The sequence below is a fragment of the Halictus rubicundus genome, unplaced genomic scaffold (assembly GCF_050948215.1).
Source record: "Halictus rubicundus isolate RS-2024b unplaced genomic scaffold, iyHalRubi1_principal scaffold0035, whole genome shotgun sequence".
Lineage (NCBI taxonomy): Eukaryota > Metazoa > Arthropoda > Insecta > Hymenoptera > Halictidae > Halictus > Halictus rubicundus.
In genome coordinates, this window is record NW_027488576.1 from 1,561,147 (window position 1) to 1,572,250 (window position 11,104).

Genomic DNA, 11,104 nt, shown 5'->3' on the forward strand with positions numbered 1-11,104 from the left:
TTTCCTCTATACTATCCTATCCTCTATTCTATCCTATCCTCTATCGTCTCCTATCCTCTATCCTATCCAATCCCCTATCGGATCCTCTATCCTATCCTATCCTCTATCCTATCCTATCCTCTATGCTATCCCATACTCTATCCTATCCTATGCTCTACCCTCAATCCTATTCTCTATCCTATCCTATCCTCTATCCTATCCTGTCCTCGATCCTATAATATCATTCATCCTATCCTATTCTCTACCCTACCCTATTCTGTCCTCTATCGTATCCTATCCTCTATCCTATCCTATCCTCTATCCTATCCTATCCTCTATCCTATGCTATCCTCAATCCTATCCTATCCTCTCTCCTATCCTATCCTCTATCCTATCCTCTATCCTATCCTATCCTCTATCCTATCCTATACTGTATCCTATCCTATCCTCTATCCTATCCTATCCTCTATCCTATGCTATCCTGAATCCTATCCTATCCTCTATCCTGTCCTATCCTCTATGCTATTCCATCCTCTATCCTATCCTAAACTCTACCCTCAATCCTATTCTCTATCCTATCCTATCCTCTATCCTATCCTATCCTCAATCCTATCCTATCCTCTATCCTATCCTATCCTCTATCCTATTCTATACTATATCCTATCCTATCCTATCCAATCCCCTATCCTATCCTCTATTCGATCCTATCCTCTATCCTATCCTATCCTCTATAATATCGCATCCTCTATCCTATCCTGTCCTCGATCATATAATATCATCCATCCTATCCTATTCTCTATCCTACCCTATCCTATCCTCTATCGTCTCCTATCCTCTATCCTATCCAATCCCCTATCGGATCCTCCATCCTATCCTATCCTCTATCCTACCCTATCCTCAATCCTATCCTATCCTCTATAATATCGCATCCTCTATCCTATCCTATCCTCGATCATATAATATCATCCATCCTATCCTATTCTCTATCCTACCCTATCCTATCCTCTATCGTATCCTATCCTCTATCCTATCCAATCCTATATCCTATACTCTATCCTATCCTATCCTCTATGCTATCCCATACTCTATCCTATCCTATGCTCTACCCTCAATCCTATTCTCTATCCTATCCTATCCTCTATCCTATCCTATACTCTATCCTATCCTATACTCTATCCTATCCTATCCTCTATACTATCCTATCCTCTATCCTATCCTATACTCTATCCTATCCTATCCTCTATCCTATCCTATCCTCTATCCTATGCTATCCTCAATCCTATCCTATCCTCTCTCCTATCCTATCCTCTATCCTATCCTCTATCCTATCCTATCCTCTATCCTATCCTATACTGTATCCTATCCTATCCTCTATCCTATCCTATCCTCTATCCTATGCTATCCTGAATCCTATCCTATCCTCTATCCTGTCCTATCCTCTATGCTATTCCATCCTCTATCCTATCCTAAACTCTACCCTCAATCCTATTCTCTATCCTATCCTATCCTCTATCCTATCCTATCCTCAATCCTATCCTATCCTCTATCCTATCCTATCCTCTATCCTATTCTATACTATATCCTATCCTATCCTATCCAATCCCCTATCCTATCCTCTATTCGATCCTATCCTCTATCCTATCCTATCCTCTATAATATCGCATCCTCTATCCTATCCTGTCCTCGATCATATAATATCATCCATCCTATCCTATTCTCTATCCTACCCTATCCTATCCTCTATCGTCTCCTATCCTCTATCCTATCCAATCCCCTATCGGATCCTCCATCCTATCCTATCCTCTATCCTACCCTATCCTCAATCCTATCCTATCCTCTATAATATCGCATCCTCTATCCTATCCTGTCCTCGATCATATAATATCATCCATCCTATCCTATTCTCTATCCTACCCTATCCTATCCTCTATCGTATCCTATCCTCTATCCTATCCAATCCTATATCCTATACTCTATCCTATCCTATCCTCTATCCTATCCTCTCTCCTCAATCTTATAATATCCTCTATCCTATCCTATACTCTATCTTATCCCATCCACTATCCTATCCTATCCTCTATCCTATCCTATCCTCTCTCCTATCCTATCCATTATCCTATCCTATCCTCTATCCTATGGTATACTCTATCCAATCCTCCATCCTATCCTATCCTCTATCCTATCCTATCCTCTATCCTATCCTATCCTCTATTCTATCCTATCCTCCATCGTCTCCTGTCCTCTATCCTATCCAATCCCCTATCCTATCCTCTATCGTCTCCTATCCTCTATCCTATCCAATCCCCTATCGGATCCTCTATCCTATCCTATCCTCAATCCTATCCTATCCTCAATCCTATCCTATCTTCTATCCTATCCTGTCCTCTATGGTATCCCATCCTCTGTCCTATACTATGCTCTATCCTATCCTATCCTCTATCCTATCCTATCCTCTATCCTATCCTATCCTCTATCCTATCCTATCCTCTATCCTATCCTATCCTCTATGCTATCCCATCCTCTATCCTATCCTATCCTCTATGCTATCCCATCCTCTATCCTATCCTATCCTCTATCCTATCCTATCCTCTATCCTATCGTATCCTCTATCCTATCCTATCCTCTATCCTATGCTCTATCCTCAATCCTATCCTCTATCCTATCCTATCCTCTATCCTATCCTATTCTCTATCCTATCCTATCCTCTATCCTATCCTATCCTCTATCCTATGCTCTATCCTCAATCCTATCCTCTATCCTATCCTATCCTCTATCCTATCCTATCCTCTATCCTATCCTATCCTCTATCCTATCCTATCCTCTATTCTATCCTATCCTCCATCGTCTCCTGTCCTCTATCCTATCCAATCCCCTATCCTATCCTCTATCCTATCCTCTTTAATATCCTGTTCTCTATCCTATCCTGTCCTCGAGCATATAATATCATCCATCCTATCCTATCCTCTATGCTATCCTATGCTCTATCCTATCCTTTCCTCTATACTATCCTATCCTCTATTCTATCCTATCCTCTATCGTCTCCTATCCTCTATCCTATCCAATCCCCTATCGGATCCTCTATCCTATCCTATCCTCTATCCTATCCTATCGTCAATCCTATCCTATCCTCTCTCCTATCCTATCCTCTATCCTATCTTCTATCCTATCCTAACCTCTATCCTATCCTATACTGTATCCTATCCTATCCTCTATCCTATCCTATCCTCTATGCTATCCCATACTCTATCCTATCCTATGCTCTACCCTCAATCCTATTCTCTATCCTATCCTATCCTCTATCCTATCCTATACTCTATCCTATCCTATCCTCTATACTATCCTATCCTCTATCCTATCCTATACTCTATCCTATCCTATCCTCTATCCTATCCTATCCTCTATCCTATGCTATCCTCAATCCTATCCTATCCTCTCTCCTATCCTATCCTCTATCCTATCCTCTATCCTATCCTATCCTCTATCCTATCCTATACTGTATCCTATCCTATCCTCTATCCTATCCTATCCTCTATCCTATGCTATCCTGAATCCTATCCTATCCTCTATCCTGTCCTATCCTCTATGCTATTCCATCCTCTATCCTATCCTAAACTCTACCCTCAATCCTATTCTCTATCCTATCCTATCCTCTATCCTATCCTATCCTCAATGCTATCCTATCCTCTATCCTATCCTATCCTCTATCCTATTCTATACTATATCCTATCCTATCCTATCCAATCCCCTATCCTATCCTCTATTCGATCTATCCTCTATCCTATCCTATCCTCTATAATATCGCATCCTCTATCCTATCCTGTCCTCGATCATATAATATCATCCATCCTATCCTATTCTCTATCCTACCCTATCCTATCCTCTATCGTCTCCTATCCTCTATCCTATCCAATCCCCTATCGGATCCTCCATCCTATCCTATCCTCTATCCTACCCTATCCTCAATCCTATCCTATCCTCTATAATATCGCATCCTCTATCCTATCCTGTCCTCGATCATATAATATCATCCATCCTATCCTATTCTCTATCCTACCCTATCCTATCCTCTATCGTATCCTATCCTCTATCCTATCCAATCCTATATCCTATACTCTATCCTATCCTATCCTCTATCCTATCCACTCTCCTCAATCTTATAATATCCTCTATCCTATCCTATACTCTATCTTATCCCATCCACTATCCTATCCTATCCTCTATCCTATCCTATCCTCTCTCCTATCCTATCCATTATCCTATCCTATCCTCTATCCTATGGTATACTCTATCCAATCCTCCATCCTATCCTATCCTCTATCCTATCCTATCCTCTATCCTATCCTATCCTCTATTCTATCCTATCCTCCATCGTCTCCTGTCCTCTATCCTATCCAATCCCCTATCCTATCCTCTATCGTCTCCTATCCTCTATCCTATCCAATCCCCTATCGGATCCTCTATCCTATCCTATCCTCAATCCTATCCTATCCTCAATCCTATCCTATCTTCTATCCTATCCTGTCCTCTATGGTATCCCATCCTCTGTCCTATACTATGCTCTATCCTATCCTATCCTCTATCCTATCCTATCCTCTATCCTATCCTATCCTCAATCCTATCCTATCCTCTATCCTATCCTATCCTCTATCCTATTCTATACTATATCCTATCCTATCCTATCCAATCCCCTATCCTATCCTCTATTCGATCCTATCCTCTATCCTATCCTATCCTCTATAATATCGCATCCTCTATCCTATCCTGTCCTCGATCATATAATATCATCCATCCTACCCTATTCTCTATCCTACCCTATCCTATCCTCTATCGTCTCCTATCCTCTATCCTATCCAATCCCCTATCGGATCCTCCATCCTATCCTATCCTCTATCCTACCCTATCCTCAATCCTATCCTATCCTCTATAATATCGCATCCTCTATCCTATCCTGTCCTCGATCATATAATATCATCCATCCTATCCTATTCTCTATCCTACCCTATCCTATCCTCTATCGTATCCTATCCTCTATCCTATCCAATCCTATATCCTATACTCTATCCTATCCTATCCTCTATCCTATCCTCTCTCCTCAATCTTATAATATCCTCTATCCTATCCTATACTCTATCTTATCCCATCCACTATCCTATCCTATCCTCTATCCTATCCTATCCTCTCTCCTATCCTATCCATTATCCTATCCTATCCTCTATCCTATGGTATACTCTATCCAATCCTCCATCCTATCCTATCCTCTATCCTATCCTATCCTCTATCCTATCCTATCCTCTATTCTATCCTATCCTCCATCGTCTCCTGTCCTCTATCCTATCCAATCCCCTATCCTATCCTCTATCGTCTCCTATCCTCTATCCTATCCAATCCCCTATCGGATCCTCTATCCTATCCTATCCTCAATCCTATCCTATCCTCAATCCTATCCTATCTTCTATCCTATCCTGTCCTCTATGGTATCCCATCCTCTGTCCTATACTATGCTCTATCCTATCCTATCCTCTATCCTATCCTATCCTCTATCCTATCCTATCCTCTATCCTATCCTATCCTCTATGCTATCCCATCCTCTATCCTATCCTATCCTCTATGCTATCCCATCCTCTATCCTATCCTATCCTCTATCCTATCCTATCCTCTATCCTATCGTATCCTCTATCCTATCCTATCCTCTATCCTATGCTCTATCCTCAATCCTATCCTCTATCCTATCCTATCCTCTATCCTATCCTATTCTCTATCCTATCCTATCCTCTATCCTATCCTATCCTCTATCCTATGCTCTATCCTCAATCCTATCCTCTATCCTATCCTATCCTCTATCCTATCCTATCCTCTATCCTATCCTATCCTCTATCCTATCCTATCCTCTATTCTATCCTATCCTCCATCGTCTCCTGTCCTCTATCCTATCCAATCCCCTATCCTATCCTCTATCGTCTCCTATCCTCTATCCTATCCAATCCCCTATCGGATCCTCTATCCTATCCTATCCTCAATCCTATCCTATCCTCAATCCTATCCTATCTTCTATCCTATCCTGTCCTCTATGGTATCCCATCCTCTGTCCTATACTATGCTCTATCCTATCCCATCCTCTATCCTATCCTATCCTCTATCCTATCCTATCCTCAATCCTATCCTATCCTCTATCCTATCCTATCCTCTATCCTATCCTATCCTCTATGCTATCCCATCCTCTATCCCATCCTATGCTCTACCCTCAATCCTATTCTCTATCCTATCCTATCCTCTATCCTATCCTATACTCTATCCTCTCCTATCCTCTATACTATCCTATACTCTATCCTATCCTATCCTATCCAATCCCCTATCCTATCCTCTATTCGGTCCTATCCTCTATCCTATCGTATCCTCTATCCTATCCTATCCTCTATGCTATCCCATCCTCTATCCTATACTATGCTCTATCCTATCCTATCCTCTATCCTATCCTATCCTCTATCCTATCCTATCCTCAATCCTATCCTATCCTCTATCCTATCCTATCCTCTATGCTATCCCATCCTCTATCCTATCCTATCCTCTATCCTATCCTATCCTCTATCCTATCGTATCCTCTATCCTATCCTATCCTCTATCCTATGCTCTATCCTCAATCCTATCCTCTATCCTATCCTATCCTCTATCCTATCCTATTCTCTATGCTATCCCATCCTCTATCCTATCCTATCCTCTATCCTATCCTATCCTCTATCCTATCCTATCCTCAATCCTATCCTATCCTCTATCCTATCCTATCCTCTATGCTATCCCATCCTCTATCCTATCCTATCCTCTATCCTATCCTATCCTCTATCCTATCGTATCCTCTATCCTATCCTATCCTCTATCCTATGCTCTATCCTCAATCCTATCCTCTATCCTATCCTATCCTCTATCCTATCCTATTCTCTATCCTATCCTATCCTCTATCCTATCCTATCCTCTATCCTATGCTCTATCCTCAATCCTATCCTCTATCCTATCCTATCCTCTATCCTATCCTATCCTCTATCCTATCCTATCCTCTATTCTATCCTATCCTCCATCGTCTCCTGTCCTCTATCCTATCCAATCCCCTATCCTATCCTCTATCGTCTCCTATCCTCTATCCTATCCAATCCCCTATCGGATCCTCTATCCTATCCTATCCTCAATCCTATCCTATCCTCAATCCTATCCTATCTTCTATCCTATCCTGTCCTCTATGGTATCCCATCCTCTGTCCTATACTATGCTCTATCCTATCCTATCCTCTATCCTATCCTATCCTCTATCCTATCCTATCCTCAATCCTATCCTATCCTCTATCCTATCCTATCCTCTATCCTATCCTATCCTCTATGCTATCCCATCCTCTATCCTATCCTATGCTCTACCCTCAATCCTATTCTCTATCCTATCCTATCCTCTATCCTATCCTATACTCTATCCTATCCTATCCTCTATACTATCCTATACTCTATCCTATCCTATCCTCTATTCGGTCCTATCCTGTATCCTATCGTATCCTCTATCCTATCCTATCCTCTATGCTATCCCATCCTCTATCCTATACTATGCTCTATCCTATCCTATCCTCTATCCTATCCTATCCTCTATCCTATCCTATCCTCAATCCTATCCTATCCTCTATCCTATCCTATCCTCTATGCTATCCCATCCTCTATCCTATCCTATCCTCTATCCTATCCTATCCTCTATCCTATCGTATCCTCTATCCTATCCTATCCTCTATCCTATGCTCTATCCTCAATCCTATCCTCTATCCTATCCTATCCTCTATCCTATCCTATTCTCTATCCTATCCTATCCTCTATCCTATCCTATCCTCTATCCTATGCTCTATCCTCAATCCTATCCTCTATCCTATCCTATCCTCTATCCTATCCTATTCTCTATCCTATCCTATCCTCTATCCTATCCTATCCTCTATCACATCCTATCCTCAATCCTATCCTATCGTCTATCCTATCCTATCCTCTATGCTATCCCATCCTCTATCCTTTCCTATGCTCTATCCTCAATCCTATTCTCTATCCTATCCTATACTCTATCCTATCCTATACTCTATCCCATCCTATCCTCTATACTATCCTATGCTCTATCCTATCCTATACTCTATCCTATCCTATCCTATCCAATCCCCTATCCTATCCTCTATTCGATCCTATCCTCTATCCTATCGTATCCTCTATACTATCGTATCCTATATCCTATCGTGTCCTCGATCCTATAATATCATCCATCCTATCCTATTCTCTATCCTACCCTATCCTATCCTCTATCGTATCCTATCCTCTATCCTATCCTATCCTCTATCGTATCCTATCCGCTATCGTCTCATGTCCTCTATCCTATCCAATCCCCTATCCTATTCTCTATCGTCAAATATCCTATATCATATCCAATCCCCTATCCGATCCTCTATCCTATCCTCTTTACTATCCTGTTCTCTATCCTATCCTGTCCTCGAGCATATAATATCATCCATCCTATCCTATCCTCTATGCTATCCTATGCTCTATCCTATCCTTTCCTCTATACTATCCTATCCTCTATTCTATCCTATCCTCTATCGTCTCCTATCCTCTATCCTATCCAATCCCCTATCGGATCCTCTATCCTATCCTATCCTCTATCCTATCCTATCCTCAATCCTATCCTATCCTCTCTCCTATCCTATTCTCTATCCTATCCTCTATCCTATCCTATACTCTATCCTATCCTATCCCCTATCCTATCCTATACTCTATCCTATCCTATCCTATCCAATCCCCTATCCTATCCTCTATTCGATCCTATCCTCTATCCTATCGTATCCTCTATACTATCGTATCCTCTATCCTATCCTGTCCTCGATCCTATAATATCATTCATCCTATCCTATTCTCTACCCTGCCCTATTCTGTCCTCTATCGTATCCTATCCTCTATCCTATCCTATCCTCTATCCTATCCTATCCTCTATCCTATGCTATCCTCAATCCTATCCTATCCTCTCTCCTATCCTATCCTCTATCCTATCCTCTATCCTATCCTATCCTCTATCCTATCCTATACTGTATCCTATCCTATCCTCTATCCTATCCTATCCTCTATCCTATGCTATCCTGAATCCTATCCTATCCTCTATCCTGTCCTATCCTCTATGCTATTCCATCCTCTATCCTATCCTAAACTCTACCCTCAATCCTATTCTCTATCCTATCCTATCCTCTATCCTATCCTATCCTCAATCCTATCCTATCCTCTATCCTATCCTATCCTCTATCCTATTCTATACTATATCCTATCCTATCCTATCCAATCCCCTATCCTATCCTCTATTCGATCCTATCCTCTATCCTATCCTATCCTCTATAATATCGCATCCTCTATCCTATCCTGTCCTCGATCATATAATATCATCCATCCTATCCTATTCTCTATCCTACCCTATCCTATCCTCTATCGTCTCCTATCCTCTATCCTATCCAATCCCCTATCGGATCCTCCATCCTATCCTATCCTCTATCCTACCCTATCCTCAATCCTATCCTATCCTCTATAATATCGCATCCTCTATCCTATCCTATCCTCGATCATATAATATCATCCATCCTATCCTATTCTCTATCCTACCCTATCCTATCCTCTATCGTATCCTATCCTCTATCCTATCCAATCCTATATCCTATACTCTATCCTATCCTATCCTCTATCCTATCCTCTCTCCTCAATCCTATAATATCCTCTATCCTATCCTATACTCTATCTTATCCCATCCACTATCCTATCCTATCCTCTATCCTATCCTATCCTCTCTCCTATCCTATCCATTATCCTATCCTATCCTCTATCCTATCGTATACTCTATCCAATCCTCCATCCTATCCTATCCTCTATCCTATCCTATCCTCTATCCTATCCTATCCTCTATTCTATCCTATCCTCCATCGTCTCCTGTCCTCTATCCTATCCAATCCCCTATCCTATCCTCTATCGTCTCCTATCCTCTATCCTATCCAATCCCCTATCGGATCCTCTATCCTATCCTATCCTCAATCCTATCCTATCCTCAATCCTATCCTATCCTCTATCCTATCCTGTCCTCTATGGTATCCCATCCTCTGTCCTATACTATGCTCTATCCTATCCTATCCTCTATCCTATCCTATCCTCTATCCTATCCTATCCTCAATCCTATCCTATCCTCTATCCTATCCTATCCTCTATGCTATCCCATCCACTATCCTATCCTATGCTCTATCCTATCCTTTCCTCTATACTATCCTATCCTCTATTCTATCCTATCCTCTATCGTCTCCTATCCTCTATCCTATCCAATCCCCTATCGGATCCTCTATCCTATCCTATCCTCTATCCTATCCTATCCTCAATCCTATCGTATCCTCTCTCCTATTATATTCTCTATCCTATCCTCTATCCTATCCTATACTCTATCCTATCCTATCCCCTATCCTATCCTATACTCTATCCTATCCTATCCTATCCAATCCCCTATCCTATCCTCTATTCGATCCTATCCTCTATCCTATCGTATCCTCTATACTATCGTATCCTCTATCCTACCCTGTCCTCGATCCTATAATATCATTCATCCTATCCTATTCTCTACCCTACCCTATTCTGTCCTCTATCGTATCCTATCCTCTATCCTATCCTATCCTCTATCCTATCCTTTCCTCTATCCTATCCTATCCTCTATTCTATCCTATCCTCCATCGTCTCCTGTCCTCTATCCTATCCAATCCCCTATCCTATCCTCTATCGTCCCCTATCCTCTATAATATCCAATCCCCTATCGGATCCTCTATCCTATCGTATCCTCAATCCTATCCTATCCTCAATCCAATGCTATCCTCTATCCCATCCTATCCTCTGTGGTATCCCATCCTCTATCCTATACTATGCTCTATCCTATCCTATCCTCTATCCTATCCTATCCTCTATCCTATCCTATCCTCAATCCTATCCGATCCTCTATCCTATCCTATCCTCTATGCTATCCCATCCTCTATCCTATCCTATGCTCTATCCTATCCTTTCCTCTATCCTATCCTATCCTCTATTCTATCCTATCCTCCATCGTCTCCTGTCCT